This window comes from Phasianus colchicus, chromosome 2 (genome assembly GCF_987193195.1).
Source record: "Phasianus colchicus chromosome 2, bPhaCol1.hap1.1, whole genome shotgun sequence".
Taxonomy (NCBI): domain Eukaryota; kingdom Metazoa; phylum Chordata; class Aves; order Galliformes; family Phasianidae; genus Phasianus; species Phasianus colchicus.
In genome coordinates, this window is record NC_143437.1 from 47,102,197 (window position 1) to 47,123,039 (window position 20,843).

At 38.9% G+C, this 20,843-nt stretch overlaps 1 protein-coding gene and 1 long non-coding RNA gene across 5 annotated transcripts in view; both read left to right on the plus strand.

The window, feature by feature from the left end:
- SASH1 (SAM and SH3 domain containing 1) overlaps positions 1–20,843 on the plus strand; it is a 523,157-nt gene that overhangs the window by 77,517 nt on the left and 424,797 nt on the right. The window lies entirely within an intron of this gene.
- On the plus strand, positions 12,253–17,045 carry LOC149919008 (uncharacterized). The gene is made up of 3 exons (XR_016464718.1): positions 12,253–12,384; positions 14,406–14,574; positions 16,461–17,045. It is a non-coding gene; the product is annotated as an uncharacterized LOC149919008 (long non-coding RNA).

Genomic DNA, 20,843 nt, shown 5'->3' on the forward strand with positions numbered 1-20,843 from the left:
GACAGTACATTGCTGTTTCTGTTAACCCTTTGTGCAGTTCTTTTTATAGCAATGACTGCCTTGTTCTTCTGCACCATTGACGTTAAGTATGTGATGTGCTGCCTGATGCTTACTTGCAAATTCCATGGAAGTGGTACAATGTGCTTCAACACCAAAGCTAAATTTTTATCTTGCCAAGTAATTGGCCAACCTTCATGTGCCAGGGTTGGCTTCAGCATTCCTAAAAATTAAATTGATGCTGTGCCAAATTCATTCACGCAGCAACATCGTTGACTTCAGTGATATTATAGCACATTTGAGGTTAGTCTTTTGCACTTCTGTTGCTTGTTTTTTCCAGGCACAGATACAAGAAGGAACAGGGTGGATATAGAAATAGTTGATGTCTTCTTTGCATTGCCTATGATTCGTGTTCCTTGTAAATTATTTTCATTGAAGGATATGATATAACATGGCAGATCCCTGGCACAGTTTTTTGTACAAACAAAACACATTATAGAAAGAAAAATTCTTCGTCTGCAATAGTCTTGACATTATTGTATTCACTAACCATGTTTGACATCTGAACATATAATGGGATTGCTCCATCTGAAGCAAGAAAGGGGCAAAAAAGGCGTTTCAAATAGGATGGTAGTGACCAAATAACTTTTAACAATATGGGGTTTTGTTTGCATTCTTTTTAGATGTTTTGTAACATTGTGGTAATCTTTACAAAGCTTAACCAAACCAAGGGGATTACACAATGATTTTCTTTGGAGTATTTTCAGTTTATGTAGGACGCATAAAGTAGAAAAACAGGCAAATTTTGTCTATGCAGCAAACTTCATCTAACCTGATGACTGTTACCATCATGTCTCATGGAAAAAATTCAGAAGAGGGAAAGCAGCTTAGGCTTGGAGTCTACTGTTTTGAAACAAGGGATCTCTCTTCATGTTTTGCTTATTTATTTTCCATCCGTGTTTCTTCAGCAGCTTCTGGAGCTGGCAGAAACAAGTAGGACAAAATTAATGCACATTCTGCATCTTTTTTTTCTTTTTTAGGCACTTAGCCTCGCTCGTCTTTGCTCCCTCTTGTCTCTTCTCGCGCACTGGCTGTGTCTAACATGAAACTGCTCCTGGGGAGGTCGTCATCTCCCTCAAGTTCACCTATGATCCATCTGCACTGCCCACTTATTAGATCCTCACATGAGCACCTGTAGCAGGTTCTCATGTGTGACTTAACATACTTGGCTGGAGTTCATTGTGAAGCTCTGCAGAACTGTTTTCCTGCTCTCCATTGCATCCCTCCTTTATGGAAAATGAACCTGCTAGGTGTCTGTTGGGCTGATCAGTGCTGCTTCCCCTAAACTTCTTTTGTTTATTGGACTTCAGTCTCTCTAATCTATCTGACACTCCTTTTCTGTAGTTGGTATTTAAAGGGAAGGGTTCTTTTAGTGTTGTGTGTTCCATTTTCTGCAGCAAGATCTTGACCCATGACTAGATAGAAAGTAAACTAGCCCTTGTTAGCAATAAGGATAAGGAAGGCAAAGTAGAAAAAAGCACTGAAACAGAAAAGAGACTGAAGTTTTGGGACCAGTTCTTTTAAAATTCATGTCACATAGCACCTGTTATTGCAAAAGAATTTATTTTGGGGTAGTTTTTCTTGGTTGTTCTTTCAATTTCAGTGTCAGTATCCTGAAAAATCTTTTTCAGTGCTTATGAGAGAAAATTCTATTGTGGTTTGGAGCTGGCATGCAGATCTTAAAGCATATGGGACATTAAGCAGCTCTTGAAAGCAGCACATGTTTGAAGTAAAGTTCTTTTCTTCCTACAGCTCTGTTAATTTAACATACAAGGACAGGTCTGTGTGTGGGAGATCCAGCTATGGTGTACAGTGGTTTGGGCAAATACCGGGGGGGGGGGGGGGGAGGGGGGAGGGGATCTTTTTCTTTGGGGTGGTAGGAGAAAGGCAGCAGTGGGAGAAGCTTTGACTGCAGATTCACCTTATGCCCAGTGTCTCATTTTGTTGATACTATTGATGGGGGACTGGTGGAATTTTTTTCAGCACTGTCTTTTCAGGGTTTGTGGTAGAGAGTGTCCCAAGTGCTTGTGAGATTGCCCAAAGCCTTTCACAGAATCACAGAATTTTAGGGGCTGGAAGGAACCTCTAGAGATTATTTAGTCCAACCCAACTGCCAAAGCAGTCTCTCTAGACCAGATTGTGCAGGTAAGCATCCAGGCGGGTCTTGAATGTCTGTAGAGAAGACGACTGTCCTTTCTCATAGTGTTCCTCTATGGGAACTGTATGTTCTTGCTGTTTGTTCTACTATTTCTTGTGACATTTCTAGTTCTAGATTTTTTCTGTTTTATTTTTCCTGTGTTGTTTACATGAGAGAACATACAGTTACGATGATAGCTGTTTTTTTTTTTTTGTGTGTGTAGAGTATATTTACTCTATTTGGACCTAATACGTCACTCAGTATTTTTAGGTGTGGTGCCCTTTAAGTCTGCTATTCATTTTTACAACCCAGTGAAGAAACACGGATGTCTAGGATCTACTTCAACCATTCCAGCAAATGCCACAAACCAAATTCTGTGTATTATTAGTGTAGCACGGAAATTAAGGATTTGATGGCTGAGCATGGATTTTTTGCTATCGTCATAGATGCCTTTGAATTGTTTGCGTTAGCAAAATTATGTTGCTGTTAAATTAAGCATGCTCAGAAAATAGAGCACAAAATAGAAATAAAATCCTTCAGTATTAACTTCTACATCCCCTTCCATTAAGCCCTGGTAATAGTGATGGGCCTGTTTTATGAAAAAGTGAAAAGTCACACTAATACAATTCATGCATTTTCTTTTTTTTTTTTTTTGAAAAAAGAAAAGTCTTTTCATAAAGCTTCACTGTGCTGACAGTGCTTTAAAAGAGGGGAGGGAAAAAAGCCTCGACGAAATGGAGAACTCGTATTCAAGCTTATTTCTTATTTACTGCCTATGAAAATCAGGGTTTAGAATACTTTCTCTGGTGGAGATAGAACTTAACCATGCATGTGACATTGTGATTTACAGGGCCTTAATTGTCAGAGGGAAAATGTATTGTTCTTCGTGTCAAGCAACAGGGCATTTGTTTGGTAGCAGGAGAAAAGCCATCGTAGCGTCAGCCATGCCCTCCCCAACAGGTGGGCAGCTGAGAGGGCTGCTGAGTTTGCTCGTGGACTGTGACAGGTGAAAAATGCTATTTAATGAGTTTTCTTCCCAGTCAATTAGCAGAAGGAGGGAGCTTTCCCATCTGTGCCTGAAATGTGGCAACCGACAGACCCTGGTTGTGTCCTTTGTGAGAGTGACGGGCGATTCATAGATTTGAGTAGTGACAGTTACACTGCTGGCAGCAGTCAGTCTTGCTAACCGGTCTGATCTGTTTAATCGTTTAAATCTGAGCTTTGTTTCTGAAATACTTCCCACTGGTGAGAAAGGGCAATGCAGAGGGAAGGTTCTCACAAGGACAGTGCAGAGCTGAGCTGCTCAGGCCTTGCAGTAAAATAAAGGGAAAGCAAACAGAAGCTCCAAGGCTGTACTTCTGTTCTCATGCACAGCACTGAAGTATCAGTCACAGATGTGTATTTATTTGGCTTGCCTTCTATTTGCAAGAGCTAGTGGTAGGCTTATTTGACTACTGTGGGCTTTCTCAGAGAAATAGGTTGTACCTGAATCGCTAAAATTCTTCTGAAGTCTTCAGTAATCTTTTCTCACCCCTTTTCTTTCTGGGGTATCACAGTAAATAAAATTTCAGTCTGACACCAGAAAGCTTAAAAAAAAAAAAAAAAAAAAAAAAAAAAAAAAAAGAAAAGAAAAGTAAAAAAATAAAAAAAATTGAGTAATTACCATTGACGTGCAAATAGGTCATTTAAGGTATCTTCCTGTCTATACAGTTCTCTCAATTAAAAAAGATTTTTCCAACTGTGTATTTTATGTTTCTAGACTCTCTTAATCAGTGTACGGAATTGAAACTTATTCACACATCAGTTCTGCTGAACTACTGGGAATTGGAGCAGGTTAACGTATTACGTCCTACTGCTGATACAGTGCAGTGATACGTAGACTTTTCACAGCAGAGAGGACAAGACAGGTAGCTGCGCTCTCTGTGTGGCAAGTCAGAATCTCTTTGTAGGTTTCCCTGGGGGGCAGGATTCATAGAAGATTCTCAGCTGAATGCTATTTACTTATGTATTGAATTACGTTTTTTTGTCTGGTAGCAGTGTTATTCTTGGCAATTTTAATTTTTCAGTTATCTAGTCTATTAGTATTTATTTTTCTCTTTCTTAAAACCGTTTTTTCCCTTATAATCTACTTTAAGCAGTTTTATTTCATGACTTATTGTGCTTTTATAAAATAGCATAACTACACTTTTGAATGGAGGGGGTTGCTTTGTTTTTCTTTTCTTTCCTTTCTTTTAAATCTTCAGTTCTGTGAAATATAGCTACCTTGGGGATTCCTTTGAAAAACCTGATAATGAATGTAAGATGTGAGTGACTGGTGTGTGATTGTGTTGATGTTTTCCCTTCTCTTGAGCCCAGTTTGAAATTCAGCTCTGCACAGCAGGGATTGTCCTCAGCCACATACGACTATTTTTAGGGTTGTGTGCTTGAGTAGCTGTGCAGGCTCTGGGCAACTGGCAGCAGTTTGTCATGACTGCCTTTAGGCTAGTAAACCTTGGGGATTTTAATCCCTGTCCTTCTCTGTCAATCAACTCCACTCCAGTTTTTAATGTGGTATTAAATATTTTCAAACAGTGATATTTGCACTACAGTAAGTGCAAAAATACCGAAAGGCAAAATGCATAATGTGGGGTTTCACCTATTTTCCCTAGCTGTGTCACCGAAAATTATTTACTCTGTGATATAATTGTTTATATTGAAATCATCAAGCTCTCTCGCCTATTTTCTCCTTGTTTTATTTTGATTACTTTGATGCCGTGAATCCTGGCTGCATTTAATTCATTATAATCATGTGAAACTAAGTCCTGAATGGCTTCCAAATGAATATTATTTAATTTTCTTTGGCATTCACACAAGCAGCTTCTTTGCCAGTTGAGTAGTAAGTACACACACATTTTTTCACTTGTGTGACATGGTCAGTTTTTAGAGTTGTTCTCTTTTCAGTTTCCAAAGTATGGAATGTAGCGCTTTGAATGTTATTGTTAACGTTTTTTTCTTCCTTTTAGTTCCAAAATGTGGTGAGTAAAGAGTCAGTAACCTTACTGAGTTGTTTATTTGTTTGTTTCAGTTTTGTTTATGTTGCAAAAGTTAAAAAGGGAGTTTCCACACTTAATAGCCAGGTACTGTACAAAAAAGATCAGACATAATGGATGTCCAGGGAGAACAAACTAATGGTTTTGCTTCACATTTTATTGTACTGTTACATAATATGGGAGAAAACAAAACGAAACAGATTTGTACTGCTTTAAACTTAAAGCCACGCTATTTAATTGCAAAACCTCCCATTGTGACATTGACAGGACTCCAGAGTGAATTAGTTCTGATTTTAAGCTTCTTTTGCACCCTTGCTTCTCCTTTGCCAAGGCAATGAATATGATTTACGGTATCCATAGACAATTAGTGCTAAAATGGTAGAAAGCTGATGGCAGAAAACAGATTATAAACAAATTGTGCTCAAGTCTAAGTGAATTCAGGAGGAGACTGATGTATTTTTATTATCTGATGTGGCAGAGGAATCAGTGTGGCTTTCAGAGGCTTCTGTGACAGCTGAAGCCATAGAGATCTATCAGCAGCCAAACATGGAAGGTTGCTCAGAACAAGCTGGTGAAGCTGCCCTGCAAACTGCAGTGTGCTGAAATGAAAGAAAACCCAGCTTCTGCTGGTTTCTCACAGCGGAAATAGTCAAGGAGTCTAAACTGTGGGGCTTTGGGTAATGTTTTCCAAAGGAAGGGCACTGTAGCTCTTGTTCTGTGGCACTGCAGGTTGTTTTTTTTTTTTTCCACAACTTACTTGGATTTTGTGCCCAGTTGTTTTTTACTCATCTTTCAAGGATTCGTTACTCTACATTAGAAGAGTAAGACTTCTGAAAATGAAGTGCAGAATCATCACTTGAGAGACCTCCCTCTCTTTTACAGCAAGATTATATGATGAGTAAAAGCTTTCACGATACAATAATGTGGCTAAATTCCATGGTACTTTTCTCCTGCCTTCCTCTTGAGTACCTAAAGCCATGGCTTTAAAGAGGAAAAGAGGAAAAACTACACCGTGAGGAGAAATGTTCAAAGCATGGAGGTTTTCCTTTAACATTAACATAGGAGTACATATGCTCCTATATACAGTTATCAAATGGGAATCCAAAAGTTAAGAGACAGTCACAACAGGTGAACAGAAAAAAAACAATAGCAAAACAGAAATGGAGGAAAGACTTATACTTCATGAGATGTTGGAGACAACACTTCATTCCATTTCAGTAAGGAGCTGTGTTAAGCACAACCTTCTGCGTTGGCCCTTTTGTGTTCTGTCATTCTGAACAGGTATCTGATTTCTAGAATCCTTGGTTCTGCTTGCTGGCCTGAGAGCTGAATTTCAGGACAAATGCTCTTTAACTTGTCTGTATTTCATGTAGTTGGAATTATTTTCTTAAAGACCTTTTTTTCCCCTTGTAATTTCCAAGCTGTTTTTACGATTACCTTCTCAGTCACCTAAACACTGTGCATTCTGCACAGTTTTGACCCAATATTCATCAGGCTGTCAGACTCCCATGGTACAATTACAGAGTACACGAGGGAGGTTTAAAAATGATTTGGTCCCCTAGTTTTTAACAGTTCTACATATGATTAACTGCTAACTGACTCAAAATGCTGCTGTAAGCACCGTCTTTATATTCCACTAGAGATGTGCTCTCAGGAGAACAATGATACATTTATGATATTTGGGTGGGAGGGAGATTAGAAAGTGTAAAATAATTTCTTACTCATAAACTCCTGATAAATTACATTTTCATTTTGTAATAAAACACTTAGTTCCAATAAGGATATACATTAGTGGGTTGTCAGAAAATGGCGATATATTTTAATCCTTACTGAAGGATAACAGTGAAATAGTCAGATGCTTTTGGAAATTTTCTCTCAAATATTTGGATCTTTATTCATAGGAGTTCTAGTACTGAATTCCTTAATTTATATTCCCTTTTCATCTTCTCACTGTCATTAATTCAGAACCTCACATTACCAAATTGCAAAGTCTGCTTTTGTTTTCATTTAAATTGCAGAACATTAAGTAACAGCAATGTTATACACAGATGGCACTACCGTTTTTCTCCTTAAAATAAAAGAAATATGGCCAAAGGCCCTGTTCTTCCTCTGCTTCAAAAGAATAGATGGTCCGAGTTCAGCTCTGGCCTCCTGCTCCCTTTACATTTCTGTGTTGTATTACTTGAAAGATGACTGTGTCACTTTCTGCAACAACCTCAGTGTGTCTTTTTCCGTAACCTGTCTAGTTTGAGGCATGCTCTTTGAATGTTCTTGCTAGTCTGAATTAATTTCATATGTAGAAAGATAATGAAGGAACAATGGCTGTTATGGAGTTTCTAGTAACTCCTTTCTGTCTGAAATTTCATGTTTTATATGTGAAGGTGATTTCAGCATAGGGATGCTTGGACAACTCATGTTTCTCCTGTGATTCGAGTAATTTGGCTTCTTCCAGTTCTCTTTTATTGCACTTTGAGCTGGATCGTCATGTTGCGTCTACAAACTTGTCTTGTGTGTTTGACATTCTTCAGGTTTAACCTGAAAAAATAGTATCAGAGGCACGAAGCAAAGGTAAGAAGATCATGTCCTTGGGCACAGAGGTGATTCCAATTGAATCTTTGTTTATGTATCACACTTATCTTATGGATCTTAGCCTTACACTCTGAACTTCAGAAAACTTGCCTGCTACACATCTGGTTACATTTGATTCAGAATTTTCAGTGTCTATAAAACATGCTTTTGATATAGCTCCTTTTGGTCAGCAAGGACAAAATCCAGTAGGTAAGCTGAAGTACGTGTGATATTCACAGTGAATAATTTATCTGTATTTACTTCATTCACTACAATCTTTGTTTATCAGAAATAATTGGTATATTTACTGATATTATTCTTGTGACTTGTACAATACATTCTGCACTAAAGCTCATCAGCTGTTTTGTCTGGTGCCATTCAGTTCACAAAAGGGACTGAAAGGTAGAGAAGTGCATTCTTGTCAACTAACTTGGAAGTCTGGAGTTCTGCTACCTGACCTACAGAATAGAAGTAACATTTTTGAAGTATCACTTCCACAAATGGAAGTAAATGTAATTTCACTTACTTAGTGGCTTTTGCTGATGTTTAGATTTCTAGCAAGGTAGCCTTTAACTTCAGTTTTTTTATTCCTCTTTGTTCGATTCAGGCTCCTGATGTTCTCACTAAACAACCAGGATTCAGCAGTGTAAAATAAAGGGCCAGTGTGTGTTTCTTTTTGACAGGTACACATCAGTATGCAGTCAGCTGCGATGCTGAGCTGATGTGGATTCTTTGGCCAAGTGACAATGTCCAGTGTTTTTTGAGGGCTGTGCATTCCCTGGCTGATCTGTGAATGCCTTTTTAACTGGGTATATTTTGAATTGGCAGGATAGATTTAACAAAATACATACTTTTCTACGGCAAGTTACCTCATTTGTTTCCCCTATGTTTATGAATTTCAAAGTGTAAGGGTAGGCTTCAAGTGAGTGATCAGCTTCCTTGATAGGAAGAACTTGCATAAATTAGGTACCTATGTTTCTAATGTTGCCTCTTTTGATACAGTCTGAAAAGAGGCATGCAAGAAGTAGTTGGCATGCTTGAAGTAATAGCCTGAGGCAGTAGTCACAACTGAACACAGTTGCTCCAGACTTAAACAGAGACCAGTAATCAAGGTGTGACATACTCTGGGCTCACTGAGTATTGTAGTAGGTATGTAAATAGATACAGAACAGTCATAGCTCCCTTTTCTCTCCCAGCAGCCCAGACAGCTGGTTCTGCCTCCTTCATTTATTTACACTTGTACCTTGGTTTGTAAATTACAGAACTTAGATAGAAGTTGTCCAAACACAAATGCTACATTCAAGTATGACAAAGTAGAAACTATTCTGCTATGTTATTTTCGCTTTCTTAGATAAAAAGAAATTCTCTGTGGAATTGTCTAATTCCCCCTTTTTGTATTTATTTTTAAATAAATTATCCCACCAGTTCTATTCTTCTATTCAGTTTTTTCCTTCATTTGTAATATAATATATATTTATAAACTGGTAATACGTACTTATAGGTTGCTTCTGAGACAGCAAGCATTTCACATGTTGTGTAGAAAGTGGTTCAGAGGGCTCTACTCTAGTTTTCAAAGTTTGGTGAAATATCTGTATTGTTCTTCTGAAGAGAGACAGCCTTCACCATTAAATTAGAAATGATAATAATAATTAAACCATGCCTGTGTGGCTACTAAGACCTTATTCTATATATGCGGTAGGAATTCAATTGTACTGAAATAGATGTGTGTGTGTATATATATATATATATATTTCTCGCTGCCTCCCCAAAGCACAAGGGACAGAGAAAGACTGAAAAGACATGCATAATATGGGTAACTGGCTAACCACTCATGTTGGACAGTTCTTTGTATTTGGGAGTAAGGTTGTGGACCATGTGGTGGTGTTGCTCTGGCTGTTTTTGGGTATGAATCTGTCCTATAGTCATGAATTACAGAGTAGCCTGTAAGCTATTAGACCTCTAGGAAACAGAAGGGTGACTTGTGCACCTTCCTTCTCCTGGACTTTGTGCACTCAAGTATATTTCTTAATTCATCCAGCACAGCTCATAGATCTAGCTGTTGATTTTCTGCAGTTCCAGTTCAACAGAACTCAGCTTCTTAATCTGAACCAAACTCTTTTCAAATACATCCTTGTGTCTGTTCTTTTTATATTAGCATATTTTAGAAAGAGTTCAACAAAAAATGACCAGAGGAAAAATAAAGAGCAGATCCCTGGGGAGCTGTTACAGAAAGAAGTTGCCTGCTTTTTAAAAGCAGCTAACAATGGGAAGTGATCATTTCCTAGACTTAGTGTTCTGCTTTCATAGTGCAATATTACTGGTTGCAGCAGATTTTATGTTGCTCTTCCTTAAGGGAATTAAAAAAATATGGAGTTGTCTGGTTCTTTATGGATTCATGCTTATACTATGACCTTCTTGAGCTCAGGCCTTGGTACCATGGCCTACAGGATGGCTCTCACGTAAACAGGAGTTAATAAGAGATTTGGGCTGCTGTGGGTCTTGGTTGATGAGATTGTACACATTCTGTCTAGTGAATCTAGGCCCTAGATAGCAATATAATTTATCTCAGATTGTGAAACCCTTTAGAAAATCACTTTAGTTGGCTGGAGATGGCTTCTTTGAAATAGAATATGAAAGGACAGTCTCTGAATGAATTCAATTATTGATCAGACACGTAGGTAATGTATTAACTTTTCAAGTACACGAAACCAACCTCCATAGAAGACAAAATAAAAAAGGAGAGCTTTAGTGGCCAGTGGCTGATGTTTCAGGTCATTATTAGCTGTATGACTTTAATGAAGCTCACACAACACTTCAAAAAGATATTTTCCTCGTGCATGCATTTCATTTTCATGCAAACAGTAACGTGAGCGACCTGGCACTTTTGTCTTTGTTGAAGCTCAGACTGAGTAAGCGGAGAAAGTGTGAAAGATGAAAGGCTATTTCTTCACCCCTATTCATTGCTGAATTGGAGTCTCTGAGTGTCCCAGCTTCATGTTGGAACAAGTCTTAGACCACACTAATTCCTCCTACTCCTATTGCTCTTTTTAATCTTCTCCCAGAATTCACACGGGCCCTGGTAAGGTGCCCTGCACTTAGGCAGTTTGTGTGACTAACAAGTTTCAGTGCAGGTGGGAATCTCTGGCTGCCTTGTTACAGCAGCACCAAAGGGACTAACCATAGAGCTACAAGGAAAATTTAGTTGTAAAGAGTTAGTTTTTTAATTCTTATAGTATGAAACCCTCTGTATCTGCTACATCTCAACAGTTTTACCTTTTTAAGCTCTATTTTGTGGTTTTCTTTATTCTTTTTATTATTATTTTAATAATAAGTGCTTTTATTAGTTTTCTGGTGACTTCAGTACTACAAAAATGCTCAAATGGCAGAGAGAAACAGTTGAAAAGAGGTCAGAAATAAAAAAGTGTTCAGAATCCTTTTTTATAAAGTAAATTTTTTTTTAGCTTTGTGAGGTCCTGAAGTAGCAGGATTGCATTTCCAGCTTTGAACAGAGCTAGGATTCCCATTAAAAGGCATTTTGGAGGCTTCTCCTGTCCTACTCTGTTTCAGTAAAAGTCACATGTTGACTTTGCTAATAGTTGTCAGTCAAAAGAATTTATACGAATTTGTGCTGTACTCTTGTATCAGGATGAACAGTGACCATCCCCATTGACAAGAAGACGCCTTTGACATGGTGAGAGCAACAGCTGATCCACTCTCCCCTCAGAGCTGGATAGACCAGATTTCCTCATTTGGGAAGAAAACTGTAGATATTACTGCAGTTCTGCCTTTTCACTGTGTGGTTGTTGTCTAAAAGTGAACAACTATTGTCACATTGAGGGGGGAGAGAACCACAGTTGCTGTTGTTCAAAGGCACAAGTGGAGATAACACTTATTCCCCAAACTTACATCCTGTCCTATGTGACTGATTGTAGAGAGAGAGGGGAAAAAAAAGCACAACAAACAAAACTTATGTAATGTAATGTCCCTGACTGCAGAAATACCATCATGATGAAACTGACAATAGAATTTCCTGTCCCGTGGATTGGCACAGTCTGAGAATATAATGCCTGATACTAATAGCATGATTACACATAAAATATGTGGAGAGTAACTAAGCTATGGTTCTCAGTGGTGTTTCAGATATCAGCATCCAGCCAGAGAGCTGAAGGCTGCCTTCCTTGAGGTAAACCTGCATGCCTGCCAGTCAGCAAAGTGGCTCATAGCACAGCTGAAAAGCACAGGTAGCAGATAATTTTTGTTTCCTACTGGGGAAAAAGTACTTCTAGTGCTTCAAATAAATCAGAACACAAGCTTGATAGGTGTCTCTTACTTTATGGAATAAGGAATTGTTGCTTTCTTTTTTACTTTCTTTCTTGAGTCTCCTGCATGTAGCAATAATGGGGAGCTTTGTAATACTGGAAACACTGCCGTTGGTTTATGATGTCATTGTGCTCTGGGTAATCAGCTGACACAGTCCTGTTCCGAGGATGATGCTCATGAGTTGGTTACTGAGTTTTCTTAAGGCTCTTAAGTTTTCTAAAAGCTATCCCACAAGAAAGCCTTTTCCATTTTGAACAATTTACTTTGGTGTTGGTAATTCAGCATTCTTACTTCATTTTAATGGACCTAACATTATATGTCCTCTCATCTTCCCTCTCTCCCCTCAGTTTATATTCACTTTAGTGTTGTCACACATTTTTGCTTAGTAAGTTCTGTGTATGTTTTTGGGTGGGGATCGTGTGATTTAATCATCTGTGGTGTGCACGTCCGCATTTGAATTCAGCCACCCTTGCAGTTTGGAGAAGTGGCACTTCTAGAAAATGATTCACACGTTCATCTCTGACAGATGTCTGGAGCTGATCGGGTGAATCACAGCCCAGCAGTGCCCTTCTCTTATGGTGAGTCCAGGCAGCTAGCCAAGATGGGGATCTGTCTGCACTGTAGTAGTCTGAAGCTGTGTCCTTAAAATAAAATGTCATTACTGTCATTTCCTGAGCAAAGCAAGCTATGGCATTAGGTCGTTTGATAATTGCTCAAAAAGGGAGAAAGGTATGACTTAGAGCTTATGCCACATAGTAGTGAAGTTTATTTTAATGTATATATTATTTTTAATATATAAAATTATATAAATATATAATACTAAGTATTTATATAAATATTTTTAATATTTATATTTGAAGATTTTAATATATGTATTAATATATAAATCGTAGGCAATAGGAACTTTTGTTCATTGACTCTAAAGGCAGACGCTCCCTCTAGTGACTAAGACTATTTTCTTGTAACGGCAAAGCTTTGCTGGGCTTTCTGCCATGTTTTACTATCTAGTTGCTTGAATCCTTCAGATCTCAATCTTAAAATGAGTAATATGAAATGGGGATAAAACATCAAGTATTGCGTGCCTCCCTCATCTTTCCCTTTGTGTGTGTAGCAGGAGGAGTCAGAACATGCATCAAGATAAAACAGAAGAAACTTCAGCTAAATATATTTTTTTAATTAATGTCAAGGGTTTCATAGCCTATGAATCAGAAAACTATTCCTTCAAATTAAACCTCGGGTGGAAAACTGTAGTACTTGTGAGCACTTTTGAACCTGGAGATGTTCAGAAATTCTTTGCATACATTGAACAGCAAGGATTCAGAAGCATATGTGGGCACTTCAAATTCAGGACACCGTTCCCCCTTTGATACTTTTGTTAGTCCTTTCAATAAAGTTATTAAAGATAGAAGGTTGAATGTGTATGTGGCATCCCAAAACACTGTAACATCATTACGTGGATATAAGATATCCACAAAGTGTCTACATAATCATATATATGCACATAGAGCGTATGCATATACATATGCATAGAGAGCGGATAACAACTTTAAGCATCTATTGCCAGTATCAGGAAGGAGGAGAGGGGAGAACAGGGTATACCTATGTGCCACACGAGATTCTCTGCAGTGCATATCCTCCTTCATTGTCAGGCTGTGGCATCTCTGCTCATGGTCCTTTCTGAAGGCAGCTTTATGATGCTGTGTGTGTTCTAAAGATCTTAAATATTATTTTTAAAATGCACATTCTGCAGTTTTGTGTGTATCTGTAAATCATGCTCAAAAATAAATTTTATTAGAAGCAATATATACAGGCAAAAAAAAAAAAAAAAAAAAAAAGTATAAATCAGTGTATATGCCTAGCAACATTCTATAATGAATTGTGAAATCCAAGGCTATGAAGGCTGCAGTAATGCTCTGTCTATGCCATTGTCAAGCTCTGGTAGTTCTGACAGCAGAGGATTTTAAGGGGATTTAGAGAAGAGGATGGATAAAAGGAGGCAGGGGAGGCTGAAGAAATTGCTCCCAAATATCCTTTTGATATCGTAATCTTGCGCTCTATATTTATTCTGACTAAAAACAGTATGAAATGGTAAGCTTCTGGTTTCATAGTCTGTGTGTCCCTTCTCCCTCCTTTTCCTTTCCCCACTCTTTCCCCCCACAAGGGAAACAAATTGAAATCCTGTTGTAAAGGCTCTGTGGACATCAGCATTCAAAAGCAAGAAAAATGTATGTAAGTGAAATGTATGTTCCACCTAGCTGCACTGGGAATATCAATAATATTTTTTCATTTTGTAGCTTGTATTTGTACAGCCAAGTGATGCAGTGATGCAGTACAGTCAGAACCAGCAGCAGCCTCTGTCCTTGTGCATCTTCCTATTTTCCAGGGGAAGAGAGCAATGGAGAACTGCTTCAGCAGTCTTTTGAATTGCGTATGGGTGCACAGTGTAAGAAAAAGTATCTGAAGGTGATTAACTATGCTTGGTTACATTTTAAAGTAATCTGAAACTGGAGCTGAGTCCAAAAAACTTGTTACAGTTATAACTGATCATCTGTTGAAAGTTACTTCTTTAGCATTGCCTTTGGCAAAACCATTTGCCTGCTATAAAGATCCCTTTTTTTCTTCTCCTGGCATTTTCTCAGCACTAGTGGGCATGATTGTGAGCAGCAAAATCATGTCATTTTAGAGCTAGACTCCAATACAGATAACCCATCTGTGAAAGGATGCCTCTTAGATTACCTCTCTTCAAGTCTGACAGGATATGTTTACATACTTGTTGATGTTTCCATATGCCTTTAATCATTTGCAAGTTTAAATGTTGTGTGCTTACTCTTTCATTTCCAGCTGTGCACTGTAGATTTTGTGCAGTAAAATGTTCCGCCTGTCTGCTTCAAAATTACTGGGTGAAACTAAACCCTAAGCAACTGCATCTACTTTTTCTTGTTGTTATGGGTGTTCAATGGAAGGAGGTCTGAAGAAGGGCTAGTTCTGAGGAGGGGAAATTGGCCCGTGCTTTTTTATTACATGCTATGCAATTTGCTGAGGTTCTTTCAAGTGAGGTGCTGTTTGTTGGCTGTTAATGTGCAACGTCAATAGGGACAAATATGGTTCAAGCAGGTCGTATTCAGGAATGCTGAAAATTAGGTAAGATGTCAACATCCTGAAATACATTATGGAACTGATCCTTCCTGAGGATGCTGTTTGCATACAAATATCTCATCTCTTTGAGGAAATAGGAAAGAATTTATCCATCATGAACATTTCCATTCCTACTTCAAAATAATGTTTTTCTTCAACCTGCATTGAATCAGCAGGATGCAACCCATCCATCCCTACAGTTCCCTCCTTGCTGCTGCTTCCCTTTAAGACTGTAGCAATTAGCTGATAACCTGTTAGAATAGCAGATCATTACTCCCTCTCCTGCTGGCTCTGCTTAAAGAAGAGAAAAATATTTTGGATGTAAAATGCTGATTCATCTAGTCTTTATTTGATGATCAGCACTTGTATCTTCAAACTCCATCTTTACCTTATAACCATTGCTGTTGCAGATCCAAGGCACTCAGGTTTGTGATTTTTGGCCTGCTTCTGCTGTAGTGTCTGTGATTAGCTTTGTGCTTCTTAGTTAAAGTCGTGGTGATGATTTTGAAATGACTGAGAACAGAAGTGCACAGCATGATGCTGCACTGATGCAGTTATTATGATTTCCGTCTAAATATCAACTGCTATAGGCTTCTTATGGGAGCAAGATTTTTGGGTTTGTAATCTTATTAGTAAAAGGTAGGATCTGCCTTGGAAAAAAAATTCATCAACTTTCTTTTTTTTTTTTACTCTATGTAGTAGTTTTTCAGATAAAGACAAGAGAGTTTCCTATAGCTGGAAACGTACTTTAAAAAATGGTTTCAGAATTATTGCTTGCAGCTATTTTATTTTTGCTTCCTCAGCACTGGGAATGCCTAGGCAGTGGAACACCGACCTGATCTGTAATTCTGTCAATACTTCAGTTCCCATCATCTGATTTAGATTGCTGCTGAAATTCAGTCAAGACCTCAAGCATTAGTGACACATGGTGTTTCTTTTCGTATATGTTTTTTATTCTTTTTGTTGAAAAGAAGTCTGATACTTTTCATTAAATTATATAATTGTTAATATTTCCTGTGAGTTCTCTTGTTCTGAGTCATCCTTCTTCACAATGCACTGCATGAAAGCTGATTTTCCTATGATATAACATAAGGGCAGAACTTAGCTCAACTTTGTTTTGTTCTAGTAGTGTCCTGTTTGAGACAGCTTTTCATAATATCTGTAAAGTAAGACATTATTTCTTACACCTTTGCATTTCCCCTGGGTTTTCTCAGAAGACAGACCTGGTGGAAAACACTCTTCAACAGAAAAGCAGGAAGATGCTGAAGCTGTATCAGACCTGTATTTATTGCAAGAAGAGGCAGTCATGATAATGAAACAAAGTGCTTTCAGCGTTACCCCCACATTCCTAAGTCAAAGATGTAAAATGAAGTCATTGCTATTTGTCTTGGTTTTCTTTTATAACAGCTTATCACTTCAGCAGTCTCACTAACACAGCGTCCTGATTTCAAGTGGCTGTCTGCTACCAGTGGTTGCCTTTTAACTGTGAATCAGGAAATGTTTCCAAAAGGCTTCAGTGCAATGGATGTCATTTTTAAAATATATTGGCCGAGCTCACCTCTGTAGAACTACAGTGAACTGGAAGAATGAACTGCTGTGTTTGTGTGCTTCCAGTTGCATTTTTTTCTTTTTCACGCTATTGTAGTAGTTAACCCGCTTCTTTTCTCTGATTTGTATGCTTTTCCCTTTACCATCTGAGTGTTTCAGGGCCGTGTGTGCTTCCTGACAGCCAATTAATTGGCTGCTCCTCACGCAGCCCAGAATAGAGGCAGCGGTCCTATGCGCACCAAGCTTGTCCATTGATGTGTACTGCAGACATCCTCAGAATGGGGACACGTTTCCCTGGTCTCGTGGCTGCATGCTGTTCGCATCAATTTCCCATTAAAAGGTAATTTAAAGGTATAGCCCCAGGCGGACTCAGGAGAGCGTTATAAAAGGAGTTTAATTAACAGTTCAGAGTAATATAATCTAAGGTTGAATAGTCTGCAACCAGCTCTCTTTTTTTTCGTTTGCATTTGTCATTTCCTTTACGTGCAGAATAGAGGAGATTTCCTTGTTTGGTAAAGAATGTGGCGAAATAAGTCTTTGAAGAAGCTTTGTTGGACGTGTCGTGGAGCGAGAGCCACGCGTTATCGCACGCTTTGAACCCCTGCTGCTTATCTCCCCTCTGCGTCAGCTCACCTCTGTGTGGTCAGCGTCTTTTGAAGGAAGAAATTCAGGACACCTCACAATTGGGCCATCTGTGCTTTGTGAAACCTTTACTGCTGCTCAGAGATGTATTTAAGCAACGTGTCCCAGAGTACAGAAATAGATATTTTCATCTATGGAAATTTCTGGTAGGAAATGGGACTGGCAGAGGTGTAAGAGGGTTTGTAATCAACAGTGAGAGCTGTTGTCAGCCTGTCCTCTTGTGCGTGGCTGTATTTTTGACAAAACTTTATTTATGGGGATTTTTCTGTCTTGTCCCCCCGCATCTGCCCATGTTTTTGCATTGTGAAAGTTTCTGCACACATCCCGCCTGGCTGAATGCAGCAGGGATGTGTTACTTCCATGACTCCTAACAGCTTTCAAATTGGAATGATTTTCTGTCACAGTGGCCTGACCTTTTCCTGGAAAAATTTATTACCTAAAAGAAGGGGGAAAAAAGATATATAAAGGGATCTAAGGAAGCGTCTTCCTTGAGGGCTAAAGATATACAGTATTTGTTGTCATTTAACTGTCCACCCACCTAATTCATTCTAAAATGCCAGCTACAAGTGCAGCAATTTGTGGACATGACATATCTTGCGTGCTTGGTACATTAGGACTACAAGTCTGACAATTTTATTTTCTCACAGAAATCTGTCTTGCTTTCTTGGATCTGCCTCCTCCTGTCTTCCTGTGGGAAATACACAGATTTCATAAACTTTTGTTTTTCACATAGCTCATTTCTGAGAATAGAGTGGAAGCAGTGACTGAACTCCTGTTTTGTTCTCTGGATGAGTGTATTGAATCACTCTGCAATTAAATATGGCTGGGATGTATTCTGCACAAGTTAAATAAGCTTGACTTGTCAAGTTTTGAGTTTGTTTTGATTTCAGAGATAATGAGACAAGCAGCAGCTCCGTCTTTATTCTTTTGTCTGGCAAGTTCTTAGCTACATTATGACAATTTAAAAAAAAAATCATAAAACCAACAACAACCATAAATTAAAAAAAAAAAATCAACAAAGCATTTCAAGGGGCAAACCAGGAATATTTCTATGTAATTAACAGAAAGAACTCTTAAGAAATGGTTGAAGTGACTACCTCACTTCCTGGAAATTGTTGTGGAGCTAAATCAGTTTTTGCAGTATCTAATTAGCACTGCCACAACGTTCAGATAGTTTGTTAATTACCATTCTGTTTCTCGCTGTAGTCACTGTGTCAGGAAAGAACAGAAGTTAGCACACATCTCCATACTATGCGTCAAACCTGCTCACTTTCATCATATTCTAACAATAGGAAGCCCTAAGGGTGGTTAAAATAAATTTTAGCAATTGCCTTTCTGAAGACGTAGTAAGCTTATAAAGCAAATGTTAACTTACACGTTTAGTTCAAACATAATGGGTTTATAACTGTGGAATGGTTTGAGGGGAGTTTGTCTAGTAGAGCTGAGACTAGGAGTAACATTTTGCAAGCAAGCCTGAAAAGCTCCCATCGTACTGACATCAGGAACTTCCCAAAGTGAGCATAACCCGGGCAGGCTTGGTGTTCTGTGCCAGGAAACTGACTTCAGGGGTCTCCAACACTCATGAGTTTGAGGGAGTGGGTGAAGGAAATTAAAAATAATTAAAAATGGAGCTGTGCTTCTCAGCTGTAGTGTGGGCATGCTGTCTTATGAAAATTGTTGCTTTGTAACTCTGTTTGGTTGCAGTATCAGGTTTCTGATCTCTATCTGTCCTGCAGAGACCCTGTGTATCCAAAGGCAATGTTTGTTTGCGCTGCAGAGATGACAGCACTACTGTGAAAACAGACCCCAGCTTTCCTCTGTGCACACTCAGCCTTTCACTGCAGCATGGTGCACTGCTGCGGCCTGAGTGCCAGACACGGTGTGAGCAGGGACACGCACATCAGTCAGCTGTGTCTTATTCTCTGCTGTCTCTTTGCTCCCAAGTAACTGCTGACCTATACAAACTGTGTGTGTTGCTCACTATGCAGGCCTGGCTAGCACACACAGCAGTTTGGAAGCAAAGTTCTGCCTATCTGCAGTTACCATCTGCCCCATGAGGAACAAGGAGAAGCAGTCCAAACTTCTCCTGTGATGCAGGCCTGGGAACTTGATAACCCTGAAAAAGATGAAAAGGAAGAAATGAGAAGCTTCTCCTGAGTTGCACAGTAGAAATCACTGTCTAGCTGTAAGTCACATAGGCCTGAAATGACCGGTTTTCAGGAAGGGCAGTATGATATGCCTGTGTCAAACTATCACTCCATCTTGCACTATGCTCTCTGACTTGTATTACAGCAAGAGCCCTGCCCAAGGCAGCATGCTGCAGACAGTATACCTGCTGAGAGGAGGCCTTGACGTCTTGTCCCTGAGAATCTGAATCCGAGCTTGGTTTGCCTCTCACAAGTTGGCCAAGCTGGGAGAGTGAACTTTCTGTGGAAGCATCACTGATAACATCTGACACTTTTCAGCCTTATATGTGGCAGTGTCAATCTGCATTCAAAGCGTGGTTGGCTATATCTGTTCGAAGATGACTGGAGAATGAGGATACAGTAGGCACTCTGTCTGCCCAAGAGCATTACGTATTTTTAAACCTTGAAAACAATGAAAATGACAGAAATTGGCAACCACAGCACTATTAGTACTATTTTTGAATTAAAATTTCGATACTCTTTGGAATATGATGTCTGTGATTAAATAAACCCCTTCTTCAGCTAGAATGGGTAAAACTAGGAACAAGGGGAGCCTGTACTCAGGTAAGGACTTAGGAAGAATGAGTGGCACCAAAGTATTCAGGGAAAGAGGAGCGTGTGAGATCTAGAGAAAGGGGATCTGTTAAGTGCTAGTGGATCTGCAGACAGTTAGGCTGTTCAGAGGTGGACTGGGCCATACTGTTGCACTGAACATCTCTGAATGAATGTCCTTAATTACCACTAATACAGCCAGGAGGAAAACAGTGCATTGCAGTTCTAAAATCTGTTTGTAGTGATCTTTCATTTCATGAGCTGGTCTGTCCTTTGTTGTAACTTCCAAAGTTTTAATCATTCTTGCCCATAGTTAAAATTATGCCTGTGTGAGTAAATGTCTGTTGTATTTTATGTCGGAGATAATTGGTGGCTGGCTCAAGAGACTAGATAGATTCATTATCTCTACATATGGTAGGAAGAAAACTGTCGGATTTTATTTAGACTTTGATGAGGCTGCAAAAAGAGTTAGAAATTTCTCACAAAGAGAGCATCAGTTTGCTAAGCAAGGTCCCACATGTTGCTGCATAGTGCCCTTTAGGTTGATCCATATTTCCTATCTGTCCTACAAAGCATAAAGGGTTGATGGCTCTCTTCCTGATGCCTGCAGATCTTCCAAAACGCAAGTATTTCTTATTGGACTCTGTCATTTTGAATCTGTGTGAGGTC